This window comes from Elephas maximus, chromosome 7 (assembly GCF_024166365.1).
Source record: "Elephas maximus indicus isolate mEleMax1 chromosome 7, mEleMax1 primary haplotype, whole genome shotgun sequence".
NCBI classification, from domain to species: domain Eukaryota; kingdom Metazoa; phylum Chordata; class Mammalia; order Proboscidea; family Elephantidae; genus Elephas; species Elephas maximus.
In genome coordinates, this window is record NC_064825.1 from 53615995 (window position 1) to 53634242 (window position 18248).

At 39.0% G+C, this 18248-nt stretch overlaps 2 pseudogenes; one reads left to right on the top strand and one right to left on the bottom strand.

Annotated features, from left to right (window-relative positions):
• Positions 1–8575: 8575 nt before the first annotated feature.
• On the top strand, positions 8576–9521 carry LOC126079020 (olfactory receptor 52B4-like; annotated as a pseudogene).
• A 7176-nt stretch (positions 9522–16697) lies between these two features.
• LOC126079021 (olfactory receptor 52B4-like) lies at positions 16698–17706 on the bottom strand (annotated as a pseudogene).
• Between the last annotated feature and the right edge of the window lie 542 nt (positions 17707–18248).

Here is an 18248-nt window from a genome sequence, read left to right on the forward strand (position 1 = left end):
TCTCTCTGCCTTTTTATCCCTGAACACAGAACAGATTTACTATCACACGGGTTTTTTTTTTTTTTTATTAACTTTTATTGAGCTTCAAGTGAACGTTTACAAATCAAGTCAGACTGTCACATATAAGTTTATATACACCTTACTCCGTACTCCCACTTGCTCTCACCCTAATGAGTCAGCCCTCCCAGTCTCTCCTTTCGTGACAATTTTATCAGCTTCCAACTCTCTCTATCCTCCCATCCCCCCTCCAGACAGGAGATGCCAACACAGTCTCAAGTGTCCACCTGATACAAGTAGCTCACTCTTCATCAGCATCTCTCTCCTACCCACTGTCCAGTCCCTTTCATGTCTGATGAGTTGTCTTCGGGAATGGTTCCTGTCCTGGGCCAACAGAAGGTTTGGGGGCCATGACCACCGGGATTCCTCTAGTCTCAGTCAGACCATTAAGTATGGTCTTTTTGTGAGAATTTGGGGTCTGCATCCCACTAATCTCCTGCTCCCTCAGGGGTTCTCTGTTGTGCTCCCTGTCAGGGCAGTCATCTATTGTGGCCGGGCACCAACTAGTTCTTCTGGTCTCAGGATGATGTAGGTCTCTGGTTCATGTGGCCCTTTCTGTCTCTTGGGCTCTTAGTTATCGTATGACCTTGGTGTTCTTCATTCTCCTTTGATCCAGGTGGGTTGAGACCAATTGATGCATCTTAGATGGCCGCTTGTTAGCGTTTAAGACCCCAGACGCCACATTTCAAAGTGGGATGCAGAATATTTTCATAATAGAATTATTTTGCCAATTGACTTAGAAGTCCCCTTAAAGAATGGTCCCCAAACCCCCGCCCTTGCTCCGCTGACCTTTGAAGCATTCAGTTTATCCCGGAAACTTCTTTGCTTTTGGTCCAGTCCAGTTGAGCTGACCTTCCGTGTATTGAGTATTCTCCTTCCCTTCACCTAAAGCAGTTCTTATCTACTAACTAATCAGTAAAAAACCCCTCCCACCCTCCCTCCCTCCCCCCTCGTAACCACAAAAGTATGTGTTCTTCTCAGTTTATACTATTTCTCAAGATCTTATAATAGTGGTCTTATACAATATTTGTCCTTTTGCCTCTGACTAATTTCGCTCAGCATAATGCCTTCCAGGTTCCTCCATGTTATGAAATGTTTCACAGATTCGTCACTGTTCTTTATCGATGCGTAGTATTCCATTGTGTGAATATACCACAATTTATTTACCCATTCATCCGTTGATGGACACCTTGGTTGCTTCCAGCTTTTTGCTATTGTAAACAGAGCTGCAATAAACATGGGTGTGCATATATCTGTTTGTGTGAAGGCTCTTATTTCTCTAGGGTATATTCCGAGGAGTGGGATTTCTGGCTTGTATGGTAGTTCTATTTCTAACTGTTTAAGATAACGCCAGATGGATTTCCAAAGTGGTTGTACCATTTTACATTCCCACCAGCAGTGTATAAGCAGTAGTGTATAAGAGTTCCAATCTCTCCGCAGCCTCTCCAACATTTATTGTTTTGTATTTTGTGGATTAATGCCAGCCTTGTTGGAGTGAGATGGAATCTCATCGTAGTTTTAATTTGCATTTCTCTAATGGCTAATGATCGAGAGCATTTTCTCACGAATCTGTTAGCTGCCTGAATATCTTCTGTAGTGAAGTGTATGTTCATATCCTTTGCCCACTTCTTGATTGGGTTGTTTGTCTTTTTGTGGTTGAGTTTTGACAGAATCACATAGATTTTAGAGATCAGGCGCTGGTCAGAGATGTCATAGCTGAATATTCTTTCCCAGTCTGTAGGTGGTCTTTTTACTCTTTTGGTGAAGTCTTTAGATGAGCATAGGTGTTTGATTTTTAGGAGCTCCCAGTTATCTGGTTTCTCTTTGTCATTTTTGGTAAGGTTTTGTATTCTGTTTATGCCTTGTATTAGGGCTCCTAAGGTTGTCCCTATTTTTTCTTCCATGATCTTTATCGTTTTAGTCTTTATGTTTAGGTCTTTGATCCACTTGGAGTTAGTTTTTGTGCATGGCGTGAGGTATGGGTCCTGTTTCATTTTTTTGCAAATGGATATCCAGTTATGCCAGCACCATTTGTTAAAAAGACTATCTTTTCCCCAATTAACTGACACTGGGCCTTTGTCAAATATCAGCTGCTCATATGTGGATGGATTTATCTCTGGGTTCTCAATTCTGTTCCACTGGTCTATGTGTCTGTTGTTGTACCAGTACCAGGCTGTTTTGACTACTGTGGCTGTATAATCGGTTCTGAAATCAGGTAGAGTGAGGCCTCCCACTTTCTTCTTCTTTTTCAGTTATGCTTTGCTTATCCGAGGCTTCTTTCCCTTCCATATGAAGTTGGTGATTTGTTTCTCTATCACATTAAAAAATGACATTGGAATTTGAATCAGAAGTGCATTGTATGTATGGATGGCTTTTGGTAGAATAGACATTTTTACTATGTTAAGTCTTCCTATCCATGAGCAAGGTATGTTTTTCCACTTAAGTATGTCCTTTTGAATTTCTTGTAGTAGAGCTTTGTAGTTTTCTTTGTATAGGTCTTTTACATCTTTGGTAAGATTTATTCCTAAGTATTTTATCTTCTTGGGTGCTACTGTGAATGGTATTGATTTGGTTATTTCCTCTTCGGTGTTCTTTTTGTTGATGTAGAGGAATCCAAGTGATTTTTGTATGTTTATCTTATAACCTGAGACTCTGCCAAACTCTTCTATTAGTTTCAGTAGTTTTCTGGAGGATTCCTTAGGGTTTTCCATGTATATGATCATGCCATCTGCAAATAGTGATAGCTTTACTTCCTCCTTGCCAATCCGGATACCCTTTATTTCTTTGTCTAGCCTAATTGCTCTGGTTAGGACTTCAAGTACGATGTTGAATAAGAGTGGTGATAAAGGGCATCCTTGTCTGGTTCCCGTTCTCAAGGGAAATGCTTTCAAGCTCTCTCCATTTAGAGTGATGTTGGCTCTTGGCTTTGTATAAAAAAAAACAGATGCCCTTTATTATGTTGAGGAATTTTCCTTCAATTCCTATTTTGGTGAGAGTTTTTATCATAAATGGGTGTTGGACTTTGTCAAATGCCTTTTCTGCATCAATTGATAAGATCATGTGGTTTTTGTCTTTTGTTTTATTTATATGGTGGATTACATTAACGGTTTTTCTAATATTAAACCAGCCTTGCATACCTGGTATAAATCCCACTTGGTCATGGTGGATTAATTTTTTGATATGTTGCTGAATTCTATTGGCTAGAATTTTGTTGAGGATTTTTGCATCTATGTTCATGAGGGATATAGGTCTGTAATTTTCTTTTTTTGTGATGTCTTTACCTGGTTTTGGTATCAGGGAAATGGTGGCTTCATAGAATGAGTTAGGTAGTATTCCGTCATTTTCTATGCTTTGAAATACCTTTAGTAGTAGTGGAGTTAACTCTTCTCTGAAAGTTTGGTAGAACTCTGCAGTATAGCCATCTGGGCCAGGGCTTTTTTTTGTTGGGAGTTTTTTGATTACTGTTTCAATCTTTTTTTTTGTTATGTGTCTATTTAATTGTTCTACTTCTGATTGTGTTAGTTGAGGTAGGTAGTGTTTTTCCAGGAATTCATCCATTTCTTCTAGGTTTGCAAATCTGTTAGAGTACAATTTTTCATAATAATCTGATATGATTCTTTTAATTTCAGTTGGGTCTGTTGTGATGTGGCCCTTCTCGTTTCTTATCTGGGTTATTTGTTTCCTTTCCTGTATTTCTTTAGTCAGTCTAGCCAATGGTTTATGAATTTTGTTAATTTTCTCGAAGAACCAGCTTTTGGCTTTGTTAATTCTTTCAATTGTTTTTCTGTTCTCTAATTCATTTAGTTCAGCTCTAATTTTTATTATTTGTTTTCTTCTGGTGCCTGATAAATTCTTTTGTTGCTCACTTTCTATTTGTTCAAGTTGTAGGGACAGTTCTCTGATTTTGGCTCTTTCTTCTTTTTGTATGTGTGCATTTATCGATATAAATAGGCCTCTGAGCACTGCTTTTGCTGATCACACAAGTTTTGAAATGATTTATAATTGAAATTCCCCTTTCTATGTGTCTTTAGCCACTAAGAGTAAAGCCATAAAAGATTTGTGCACCCCCGTACCCAGGCCAGCTGAAGGCTGAGAAGTTAAGAAAAGATTCTGACTTCCACAGTGCTATAGAAGGAGAGGGGCTCAGGTGCTAACAATGTAGGAGGACAGGTGGACCCAAACCAAATAACTGGTGGAGAAAACTAAGTCAAACTTGCTCAGGTTGTAGATAACCTGAAGAAAGCCTGGTGATTCAGTAACCAGAGGGCTCATTATTCCCCTGGAAAAGCATGTAGCATTATATGTCAAATGGATGCTTTTCAACTCTTTAGGCCAAACTCTAGGTCAGTGGTTCTCAAATAAGGGGTGAATTTGCCCCTTGCAGGCCTTTTGGCAATGTCTGGAGACATTCTGGTTGTCATAACTGGGCAGTGGCTGCTACTGGTATCCAGTAGGTAGAAGCCAGAGATGGTGCTAAATATTCTACAATGCACAGGACAGCCCCCACAACAAAATGTCAGTAGCGCTGAGGTTGAGAAATTCTGCGCTAGGCTTTATTTCCTCCCATACTCTCTTGAGCCTGGTGTTGAATTTAATATTCCCAACCCCATTCTCTGGAGATGCATTTGGTATAGAACCCAGGTAGTGAGAAATTCAGAGGTAGGGAGTTCAGTGACCCAACGTATGCACAGAGAAGAACTGCCAGCATCTCTATTTATTCAGTGCCTGACTAAGGACCTAATGCACAGCAGGTATACATAATCCTTAGTTCCTTCTTCTGCAGGTTCAATTCTGTTCTCTTCTCAATTGCAGTATCTGAAGGACGAAAATCTATCCACTCCTATTTGGGGGTCTATACTATCCCTCTACATAATGGCTGAAACTGTACTGACAATAAGGTAACATGACAGGAGAGCCAGGAGAGACTTGAGCTGCGACGTTGGTTTTGACTGGGTACTAGCTGTCTTACCAAGAAAGTCACAGCATCACTTATGCAGCATTCTGGCTAAAAATGCAGAATCTGAAACTAATCATGAGGAAACACGATAGATAGCATGTTCAAAGTATGCGAGGCAATGTCTTGCCATCCTTGCTTCCATGGAGCACTCTGGCTGTACTTATTAAATAACCAAATTAAGGAACACTATGGGCAGAGAATCATGAGGCAGGCAAGCCAAGTAAAAATAATGTCCTCCCCTAGACCGTCTCTTTGGGAAACATTACGTGTTCATTGCTAGAATATAGAAAAATTTTTTATGTTTATCTTGTGACCTTGCTGCACTCATTTATTAGTTCCAGGAATTTGGGTAGATTTCTTAAAATTTTCTATGTAGACATTCATGTAGTCTGCGAATAGAGACAGTTTTATTTTTTCTTTTTGGATCTGTATGCCATTTATGCCCTTTTCTTGTCATATTACACTGACTAGAATTTCCAGCACAATTTTGAGTAAGAGCTATAAAAGTCCCCATCCTTGACTTATTCTTGATCTTAGGGGGACAGCATCCAGTTTTTCACAATTACATGTAATATTAGTTGGAGGATTTTTGTCGATCCTCTTTATCAAGTTGAGAAAGTCCCTCTTTATTCCCAGTTTTTGGAGATTTTATTTTTTGTCATGAGTAAGTGTTGAATTTTCTTAAATGCTTTTCTGCATCAATTATTATCATGTGATTTTTCTTCTTTTACCTGTTAATATTATAGATTGCATTGATTGATATTTCAATATTGAGCCAGATTTGCATCCTTGCAGTAAACACTACTTGGTCATGGTATACGATTCTTTTTGTATACTTCTGAATTCCTCTTGCTAATATTTTATTAAGGGTTTTTGTGTCTATATCCATGAAAGATATTGGTCTGTTTTTTTGTGTGTGTGTGTGTGTGTGCATTCTTTGTCTGGTTTTGGTATCGAGTAATATTAGCTTCCTAAAATGAACTGGTAAATGTTCCCTCCTCTTCTCTACTCTGGAAGGGATTGTGTAGAGTTCATGTTAATCCTTTAATGGTTTGGAAGAATTCTCCAGTGAAACCTTAGAGTCTGGAGTTTTTTTTTTTTTTTTTTGGAGTTTTAACATACGAATTCAATTTTACTAATAGTTATATGGATGTTCAAATGATCTACTTGATATTGCATGAGTTGTGGTAGCTTGTGTTTTTGAGGAATTGGTCCATTTTATCTAAGTTGTGCAATTTGTGTGTGTATAGTTATTCATAGTATTTCCTTATTATCCTTTTGAGATCTGCAGGATATGTAGTGATGTTCTGTTGCATTTCTGATACTGGTATTTGTGTCCTCTTCTCTTTACTCAGTTTCCTAGAATTTTGTGAATTTTATTGATCTTTCAAAATAATCAACTCTCTTTCATTTCTTCTAGTATTTTTCTGTTTTAAATTTTATTGATTTCTGCTCTACTGTTTATTATTTCCCTCCTTCTGTTTGCTTTGGGCTTTTTAACCTGAAGATCTCCAGGCAGGTCTACTCTGGGGAGCCCATCTTAGAGCTCCTCTTCTTCTAGGCTCTTGGGGAAGGAACTTAAACTATTGAACACTGTTTGGCTGTTCCGCAAATTTTAATAGGTTGTATTTTCATTTTCTTTCAGTTCAATGTATTTTCAATTTCCCTTGAGATTTTTTCCTTGACCTATGAATTATTTGGAAGTGTGCTCCTTGGTAACGACAATGTCATGAAAGACAACAAAAGCCTGAGGAACTGTTCCAGTGTAAGTAGAGTTTCGAATCAGCTTCTTACATCATTTTGAGTAGAATAGTGTGATTTTCTCATCACACAGAGACACAAAAGTTGTTCCTGAGATGTAAAGGTGTTTCTGCTTTACAAATATGTATATAGGTACATATAACAGGTATATGTAATAGGTAGCTATTTTGACTAACTGCATGAAAATAAAAGCATATGAAAATGATATAAAAAATGAAGATGAAATTTTATCAGCATAGGAACTTGAGCAGCAAACTGGCAATTAAATGATTATCAGATTCAAAGATAACTGAAAATTAAATGTAGTTTTTTGGTGTTCAAAGAAGGGAAGGGTACAGACTATTTTTTGGTAATAACATGGACTGTCATAGGTATAGCAAACAGATTTTAAAAAGACATGCCAGAATTCTCATCTAAGTATTAAAACATTATTATTATGAATTCCAGAATTATAAGACTTGCTGAATATGGTATATATTTAATTTCAGGTTTGTCTAAATAATGAAGAAATGCTTTTGTTGTAATCAGTCTTTTAAAAATAATTTACATATTGACTTTGAAATTATTTGTGCTGATTGAAAATGAGATTAACATTTACTAATTACCACTAAAATGAAAATGAGTTTTTGGTGCAATAATGCTAACATTTTATGTGTTGGAAATATCACGTGTGCATACCTATCCAGGAATGGAGTTGTGGATGAGGTGGTGTGTGGGTAGACTTGGAAAGCCATGATAATGTGACCCATGTGTGGGAGACAGAGGCAGTGTTATTGAAAAGACAACTTTAAGATGGGCTCCCTGGAGAAGAGCTGCCCCTGAGACCTTCAGGCAAGTACACAAAATCTCAGCTCTCTGGTGCCCATCCTTTTGAGAGTCCTATTGTGACTCATCCCATTCCAGCCCATGAGAACTCCACTTGAAGCAGGTGAGTGATCTTTTTATTGCTGTAAATTGGTTAAGATTGAGCAAGTACTTAAAAAAAAAAGATTACTTTCCTGATGGTATCTATTTCACTCTGATATTAATCCATTGGTGCATCTGTTTATCTTGCTAGGGTAAACACTTCACTGCCCTGACAATTCCAGTATTTGCAGTCCTTCTCCCTTCCTAACTATCCTCCACTCAGCTGCCAGATTACTATATGCAAAATGTTTTCCATTTGCAACCTCAACATGGCTGACCAATTCTTCACAGGGTTAAGTCCAGCTCCTCAACCTGTAATCAGAGTGAATCTGCTTTTGCTGTCATCTATTTGCCAGTTATTCAGCTCTCTAATGGTGCAAACACACAGATGCAGAGCTCACGGCTGTTTTTAGTAAATTTAGCATTTGCATGCCAAACATTTCTCCTTAAACCCCTAAACGACCTCATTCCATTTTCACCTTGATACTTCTCACACCTATTGACATTCTACACTATCTCCAAAAAAAAAAAAAAATCTCCAAAGGTAACCTCAAATATGGACTCATTCTTAAGCAACAGAAATGCAGACTGAATTGCTCCTTCTCTTGCTTTCCTGCATTAATTTATGTTGTATCATTAGATATCAACTCAATCATTTAATTTTCTTTAGCTGAATAATTATTTATTTTGTTTATGAGATTAAGACTTCCTTGTGAAAACAAACCATATCTTATTCATCTTTATATACAACATAGATCCTGGCATCCTAGAATGTAATGGGATGAGGTAGGTGTCAAAAGCCCCTGGTGACATCAAAGAAAATTTTGAACGTAATTTGAATTTTCCTCTGTCTCTGTGAATAGGAGGTGAGGCCTCAGGCTCTCTGCTTCAGGTATGGCTACCTCAAATCACACTGGTATGAGTCACACAGTCTTCTGCTTGCTGGGCATCCCTGGACTAGAGAACGAGCACGTGTGGATTTCCATCCCTTTTGTCATTTCCTAAGTCATCGCCCTACTTGGGAAGAGCCTGCTCATCTTCATTATCCTCACAGGGCACAGCCTCCATGAACCCATGTACCTCTTTCTCTGTTATGCTGGCTGGAGCAGACATTGTCCTCTCTACCTGCATAGTACCTCAGGCCTTGGCCATCTTCTGGTTCCATGCTGGGGAGATCTCCTTGGATTGCTGCATCACTCGGGTCTTCTTTCTCTCTTCCACCTTCATCTCTGAATCAGTGATCTTGCTGGTAATGGCATTTGACTGCTACATTGCTATATGTTACCCACTGAGGTATACCACTATTATTACACATGCCCTAATTGGGAAAATTGGTGTGAGTATCTTTCTGAGAAGTAACGGTGCAATTTTCCCTGTAATATTTCTTCTGAAAAGATTGGCTTTCTGCAGAAGTAACATCCTTCTGAACACTGCTTATAAGCACATTGTCTTGGCTCACATTTCTTGTGATGACATCCAAGTACACACGTAGTATGAGTTTTTTGTACTAATGTCGACCCTGGTCTTAGATGTTATGCTAATTTTTGTTTCTTATGTACTGATCCTCCATGCTGTCTTCCACATGCCTTCCCAAGACACAAGCCACAAGGCTCTGAACACCTGTGGTGCCCATGTCTGTGTCATGATTCTCTTTTATGGGCCTGGGATCTTCTCAGTCCTCACTCTGTGGTTTGGAGGCCACATCTCACCACATATCCATGTTCTGCTGACCAATGTGTATATTCTTATTCCACCTATGCTGAATCCCATTGTTTATGGAATTAAGACCAAATAGATCTGGAACCAGATGGTTCACGTGTTCTTTACAAAGTGCACATGACTGTGACCATGGACTTTTCTCAGAAGTTCCATGGTCTACATGAGATTTAGCCTCTGAATGTAGAAAGGTTCAGCTGAGATGGCAGTCAAATGACTCCATGTGTTGGTGTCCCTGGAACAACTACACCAGAGATGTTTTGCTCATGTTTCTTCCAAGGACTTTACTGGGTCATTAGATGTCAGTGTCTTTGAGAGCTTAGTTTGCTCTTCCTCACACACAGAATTGAGAACTGGACCAGTTCACCTTTTTAAGTTACTCTTACCTCCATAGCTCTAGACTGGAGGTTGGAATGAGATGAACTGGAGATAAAGGCCTTTCCTGGATAACTGCTGAACTGTTTTTTTCCTGATGTTTTATTCCTCTCATTAGGATATTTCTCTAGCCATTCTCTTCTATGTTACCTGTGTCTTCACATTTGTGCTTTTTAGACAAATTATTAAAAACTCACCTGTACATTATAATTCATACATTTTCACCATTACTATGTTTTAACATATATTGATGTGTATTTATACATATGATTTATTTCTCCCTCAAATTATAGGAAAGGTTTATTAGTGCTTATGCTTACAACATTTTTATTTATGCTGGCATTCATTTGAAGTAAATATTAAATACTGCATTACTGGCTGGCTAAAATACAGTATTAAAAAACTCCCCCAAAAACCAAACTCATTGCCATCGTCCATTCTGACTCATAGTGACTCTATAGGACAAAGTAGAACTTCCCCAGAGGGTTTCCAAGGAGCAGGAGGTGGATTCAAGCCACTGACCTTTTGTAGTCATTAGCAGTCAATCTCTTAACCAGTGTGCCACCAGGGCTCCAAAATGCAGCATACATCCTATAACATATTAAGTAATTATTAAAAAATTACACTGAACTGTAAGAAATGCTTTTTAAGGAGTACATTTGGCTAAATTAATTATGGAGTATTCATCACATATGCAGTGAAAAATAGCAACACAGTCTCACGGTCTATATCTTTGATAATGGAAGTATGCTCTCAATATATTTTTAAGAGACAGAAGTAAGTTCAAGATGAGTAAGTTAATGTGAGCCATTAAAAATAAATCCACAGAAACATCTAAGCATTAATATATGCTAAAATTATATTAATGGTGAATATATAAGAATTATAGAATATTGGTGATTTTTATAATTATATTAGTATAAATTGTCTAATATTTATACAGTCAACATGATTTACTCAAAGAGAAATAAGTGAAAGGCTTTTTAAAAAAGTAGTATGGTAAAACACCATTGATTAATATTTAGTGTAGGAATGGTAGAGTTTATCTCAGATTTTGCTTGTCTGAATATATTTTTCTTTTTTGCCTTCAGCTTTAAATGGATAATTTCATGGCTATAAAATTTTATGTTGGCAATGTTTTCTTCAGCACTTTAAAAATGTCCCTCTATTGTTTTCTTGTGCCTATCTTTTCTATTGATAATTCACCTGAAAGCTTTATTGCCAATCCTTCGAATGTAATTTGCCTTTTATCTCAGGCTACTTTTAAGATTTTCTTATTTGTCTTTTTTTTTTTTTCAGAACATTTATTATCATGTATCCATGTATGGCAGGAAAGCTTTGGTTTTCTATGTGCTGTGTCCCACCCTCTCCTCAGCTCAGTGCTGCTTTGAAGTTCCAGCAGGTAGTATTCCCATAAGGGGAGTGTGGTCTCTGGCTCCAGAGAGAGCTTAGCAGGCTTTATTCACAAATTATTGTGGATGTCTGTCCTAACCAGCCTGAAGAGTGAAACAAGAGTCATCTCAGTTTGACCTGTCGAGGGCTGGCAGGCAGTGTCTGAAGACTGTAACTGCCTGTAGCTGCCTCTGGTTAAGAATATGATTAAGGCATACAATAAATGCCTAAGGACTTAAAGAAGAAGCCAAAGGTAGAGTTTCTTTGGAAAATTAAGGCATTCAAAAACACTGAGTATTCGGTTAGGGGGAGGGCAAGGAGACACTGACAAAGCCACACACATGCCCAGGACAAGACACATGTGCAGACTATAATACCTAAGAGCCTATGATTTTACCTTGGGCTGATACTTAGGTTCAGTGCAAGCCTGGCTAAGTGTTGAAGGAAGGCCCCAGGAGATAATGAAAGATGGGGAGACCTTTTACTCCCTGGCACTCAGGAAATCTCTGTCAAAACACTAGCTGAACACAAGTTAAGGAACACAGACTTCAGTGTCCACACATGACCAGGAAGGCAGTCTTTTAAAAAATAGTTAGGGATGTCACTAAGCAAACAGACTCTTGCAGACTCTATCAATTAAAAAAACACGAACAAAAACAACAAAAAAAGAAGCAAACAACCCAAAAAACAAACAACCAAAAGAAAACCAAAACACTCTTCCCCCAAAATAAAAGCCCCAGCAAACCTTGGAAAAGAGAGAGAATCTGACTTCCAGAGGCACTACATTATAAAAGCCAAATGATTAAAAAAGTCAAAAGGCATACAAAGAAACAGGAAAGGAAGACCTATTCAAGAGAACAAAATAAAGCAACAGAGGCCATTCTGGAGGAAGCCCAGATAACGGACTTACTAGAGAAAGACTTTAGGACAACAGCACTAAATATGCTCAGAGCTAAAGGGAAAGACAAACAAAGAACAAAGTAAATCAGGAAAAATGGTACAGGAACAAAATGAGAATATCAATAAAGAGAGAGAAATTATAAAAATAAATCAAACAGAAATACTGTCTTTTTAATGTATATGAGTTGAAACACTATCCTCCGCTTGGGCTACCAAATAATACACATTTAATGTTCAATTATATTTATTCTTGGTGATGCGTTTTTCCCTCCTTTTCAAATTCTTTCCATATCTTTAAAAAAATCACTATTTAGTTAACAGGTAAATAGTATGCACATATTTGCAAAGGAGAAACTGCTTTATGTCTACAAATAGCTTTGTGTCCGTATATAAATATAAAATCAGAGAAGTCTAGTCAAAATGATGTCTGGATTTTATTGAGAAGAATTCTTCTCCTACTTAATTTATAAAGATACTCAATAAAATTTTTGAGAAATGTTTATTTTAAGAAAATTAAACTGTAGAGAAACTGCAAGAATATTACAATGAAAACCCATCTAGCCTTCATCTAGAGTTACCCACTGTTATCACTTTACTACATTTGCTTTATTGGTCTCTTTCATTATCTTTATTATATATTATCATTCCTACACTTTTTATTTTGCTGTTCCATTTGAAAATAAGTTGCAGATACTAACACCTTTTACTTCAAATATTCAGCATATATTTCCTAAGAACAAGAAGAATTTCTTACATAGCCACAGTCCAAATACACAACTCGGAATACTTAGCACTGGTATATTATTATTAACTAACATTACTCCCTATTCAGAATCATCATGGTCCCTATGCAATAGTTTATGGAGGCCCTGAGTGGCACAAATTGTTAATCGCTCAAGTACTAACTGAAAGATTGGTGGTATAAACCCACCCAGAGATGTCTTGAAAGAAAGGACTGGTGATCTCCTCCTGAAAGATCACAGACTTGAAAACTCTATAGAGGACAGTTCCACTCTGCATTCCTGGGGTCTCCAGGAGTTGGAATTGACTTGACAGCAACCGGTTTGACTTTTTTCTAATTGTGTTTTAAGTGAAAGTTTACAGCTCAAGTTGGTTCCTCATACAAAAATGTATACACATATTGTTATGGGATCCTAGTTGCTATCCCTATAATATGTCAGCACACTTCTTTCTACCCCAAATTTCCCATGTCCATTCAATCAGCTCCTGTTTCTTTCTGCCTTCTCACCTCACCTCCAGACAGGAGTTGCCCATCTAGTCTCATGTATCTACTTGAACTAAGGAGCACACTCTTCACAAGTATCATTTTATGTCCTATAGTCCAGTCAAATCTTTGTCTGAAGAGTTGGCTTTGGGAATGGTTTTAGTTCTGTGTTTACACTGGGTCCAGGGGCCATACCTTCTGGCATTCCTCCTGTCTCAGTCAGACCATTAAGTCTGGTCTTTTTACTAGAATTTGAATCCTGCACCCCACTTTTTTCCTGCTCTGTCAGGGACTCTCTGTTGTGTTCCCTGTCAGGGCAGTCTTGGTGGTAGCCAGGCACCATCTAGTTCTTCTGGTCTCAGGCTGATGCTGTCTCTGGTTTATGTGGCTCTTTTCATTTCTTGGGCTAATATTTTCCTTGTCTCTTTGGTGTTCTTCATTCTTCTTCACTCCTGGTGGGATGGGACCAATTGACTCTGTTTACTTGTATGGACTCAGCTCAGGTATCCAGGTAGTCAGTCACCAAGTGCACGCTTTCATCTGCACCAAGTCCTAGATGGGAAGGGGTGATTGGAGTAGGCACAGTTATATGGCTGCAGTAGGGGGTCATGCACTGAGCAATGCAGGACGCTGACGGCTGCCCCTGAGTGTCTGGGAGGAAAGAGCGTCCCTAGAGCACACAGGTGGGTGGGTTTTGCAGCTGGACTATGGGTACCCAATGGTTTTGACTATAAGGATTGGGAGGCACCACTTATTCTTGGACACCTGTTGAGGGTGGCTAGGTGGTGTGAGTGGAGCCACCAGTCCTCGGCCCCTGAGGCAGGTAGGTGATTACTATGCTTAATGGGCAGGGCGGTGTCAAATGTCATGAATCTGCCATTCTGCCTTATAGCTGATAGAGTTTAAAATATACTTCAGGTACATATACCCTGTTGTACTGTGCTAATGAGGGCCTACGCTGTTGAAATGGGCCCACACAGGTCTGTGCAGGGGTGAAAGGCATTCAAATTTTGTGCACCATTTATGCCTGTGCCTAGGCAGAGGGGCTGTGCCTTCTCTGAGTTCCCAGCTTAGGGGAGATGGCAGATTATTTTTTTCTGTTTGTTAATTTGTTCCCTTTCCAAAGCTCAGAGAATGGCTCAGGATGCATGACAGGTCCTCCTTCCAGTCCAGGGGACATGGCAATCACTGAAGCCAGCCCTACTTGGTGCAGAATGGGGAGGATGCAGGTAAATGGGAGAGAAGTTCTACTCAAAGGGTGTGTTTTTTTGCCCCATGTGGTAGGTTAGACACAGGTACTTATCTTTTGCCAATTGAGTGCTGTGTCTTGCTGGTTCTGAAGGGTTGAGTAGACTCTCTGCTGCTTGGTCTCTCCTGCTGTGGAAAGCATGTCCCAAGCACCCCTGCTTGCCTCACTTCGCATGCCAGCCGATCCCACCTGCAGGTGCCAGTTCCCCCTGGGTCAAGTCTGGCAACTTCTCGCTGCTTCCGAACCATCTCTCCCTCCCCCTGCCACTCAGTCTGATTCCTCAACTTTGCCTTTGATGTTCAGGGCTCCTAGACTGTCATATATAATTGATTCACTTGTTTTTTTTTTGGTCTTTGTTGTAAAAGGGACCACAGGAAATTCTGACTACTCTGCCTTCTTGGCCCCACTTCAACTGGTTTGATTTTTATGCAATAATTTATAGCTACAATTTTCAAGTCCTCAATTCAACCTAACTTCATATATTGCATTTAGTTCTCATTAAGATTTAGTCATGTATCTTTAGTTTCCTTTGGAAACTAAATCTGGAATGATTCCTCAGGTTTTCGTTGTCCTTCATGACATTGTTATTTTCAAAGAGCACACTGTTATTTTGTATAATGTCCCTCAGTTTCGGTTTGTCTGATTATTTCCTCATGATTTGATTCAGACTATGCGTTTTGACATGAAGACCACATAATTGATATTGAGTCCTCATTGCAGGATCACATGAGGTGGCAATTGATGTCAGTTTTTGCCCATTAATGATGATGCCATTAGATGACTTAAAGTGGCTCAGACAGATTTCTCCCCATAAGGATAGCTGTCTTTCATTAAGATTTTAAAATATACTGTTTCACAGCACAATTTAATACAGTAGTTTTAGCATCCACTGATGATATTTGCCTAAACTAGTTATTATTAGTATGTGTGCACAATGACTTCCTACTTGATTATTCCTTCTACATTTATTCACTCTTTGCCATAAAGAAGAGCTTTTGACTTCTAGTTCTAGTCAAGATGGAGTAGTCCCATTCTCTGCAGTTTCTTCCACTTAAAACAAAAATCACTGGAACATAACACAGCAAATATATGAAGACTCTGAAACGTGGAAGAAGAAGGTGGTCTGCATAGGGACCTCATCTTTTTAAAAAATTTCTAGTGTTGTCTACATAGAACATATATTTCCAATAAAATAAAACTTAAAAAAAAATATGAACAATATACTTTTTTTTTTTCCTAGAGTATCAACTAAATAATACATTAAATACAAGTTGGTTAGAGAAAGCACCACAGAGGAGACAATATTGAGAATGGGGTATGAAACGAGGAATAGAAATTTCCCAAAAAGTCAAGAGAGGTTATTCCAAGACAAAGCAGAAACACATCAAAGACGTGGGAGAGATGAGGCATGAATGGCCTTTAGTTTCTGAAGCCTTGGTTGCTTAAAGGTAACATGATAAGTGTCTCTGTAAAGGAAACCAGGAACCAACACTAATGGCCTGCCATGTTGAGGAGAAGAACACACTGACACTGATAATGGAGGAGTTTCCTTCCTCATCATTTTCTTAGCACACACCACCCCTTCAGAAACAACATGAGAATTTCCCGAGAGAGAAATGGTCAGCTTCAGTTTCCTCAAGGATTCTTCTGCAAAGTATGAACACACGATTCATTTATATTCTCTTATTACAGACATGCATATTGATTAGAATGTGAATAACAATGTAATATGAATAACCTGAAAGCCTAGGAATCAATAGTCCTAGGAATGCCACTTAGTTAGAATGAAGGACATAAAGGGATGGCGGTTTGTATGTGGTTCTTGAGGGATATCGCATGAGGCCCCAGAGCTTGAGAGACTCAGTGCAGATTAGCTGCACAAATTCCTAGGCAGAGCATGGTTCTTACTTCATCCATTTCCAGAGATTAGAATAGTATCATAAAGGCTATATGACTTGTGGATATCAGTCCATCCAGTCCCAGGTCTGGGCAGGAGGATGCTCCCTCAGTCAAAAATGGCATTTCTATCTCAGGTTGTTTAGACAATAGAAACAGTAAGCCCTGCTACCTCTCTGGTGAACTTGCTCTAGACACAGACTACTGTAAGTGCCTAGACAAATAGACCTTGAGCTATTTACCTAGTGTTTTAGCTTCCCCTCTCACCTACCACTTCCGTAGGCCACCTCATGGATAGCTGGAGAATGTGAAAACACAGTTCCTATCACAAAATTATTTCTCCTTGTAAATAACACATGAACCATCTGGTCCTGGATCTGTTTGGTCTTGATCCCATAAATGATGGGATTCAGCATAGGTGGAACCAGAATGCAGACATTAGCCAACAAAATGTGGGTATAAGGTGGGATGTGGCGTCCAAAACGCTGAGTAAGGGTTGTGAAGATTCTAGGCCCGTAAAATAGGATGATGACACAGACATGGGAGCCACAGGTGTTCAGAGCTTTGTGGTATGCATTTTGGGAAGGCATGTGAAAGAAAGCATGAAGAATCAGCATATAGGAAACACAAATTAGCACAACATCTAAGACCACTGTTAACATTAGGACAGAAAAACCATACCAAATGTTCACTTGAATGTCATTACAAGCATATTTGGCCAAGCCAATGTGTTCACAGAAGGTGTGTGAAATTATATTATTTTGGCAGAAAGTCAATCTTTTCAGAAGATATGTCATGGGGGAGATTGTACCATAACTTCCCAGAAGATGCACCAATTTTCCCAACCAAGGCATGTGTAAGAATAGTGGTGTATCTCAGTGGGTAGCATATGGCAATGTAGCGGACAAATGCCATCATCAGCAAGATCCCTGACTCAGAGATGAAGGTGGAATAGATGAAAAAGAGGTGGGTGATGCAGCGATCCAGGGAGATCTCCCCAGCATGGAACCAGAAGATGGCCAAGGCCTGAGGTACTGTGCATGTGGAGAGGACAACGTCTGCTCCAGCCAGCATGCAGAGGAAGAGGTACATGGGTTCGTGGAGGCTGCGCCTTGTGAGGATGATGAAGATGAACAGGCTGTTCCCAAGCACAGCAATGACATAGGAAATGATGAAGGGGATGGAATTCCACATGTGCTGGTCTTCTAGTCCGGGGATGCCCAGCAAACAGAAGATTCTGTGGCTAGTACCAGTGTGGTTCAATATATTCATGTTTGAGTAGATCAGCCAGGGGCTTACCTCCTATTCTCAGAGACAGAGTAAAATACAGACTGTCCATGAATATTTTATCTGAAGTCACAAGGCGCTTTTGGCATATCCCACAGTTTCCATCTTTGATTGTGCAAATAATAAGGAATGCACAAAGATAAATAGGATAAAGTCTGTACCCCAATGAGTGACAGTCTAATTAAAAGATACACACATATCCAGCTAATAAAAATAAAAAGCAATTTTGTATGTACTTCTTCAAAACAAAGTATAACGAATACACAAAGGAAATCATTATGTGTGTCTGGGAAGGCTGTAAAAAGATGATACTTGAACTTGAGATTGAGTAGTTTATCATAGAATGAGGAATACCAAGGTACAGGAGCAGCATAAGAAAAAAAATGGGTGTATAGATCAGTGCACAGCTCATTCATGAAACATTTTAGCTCAGGGTGGCTAGTGCATAGGAAGTATTAGAGTGAGACGGGGGAGGGGCCGTAGTGGAAGACGGGAAGGGCTTTGATCACAACTGAACACTTAGACTC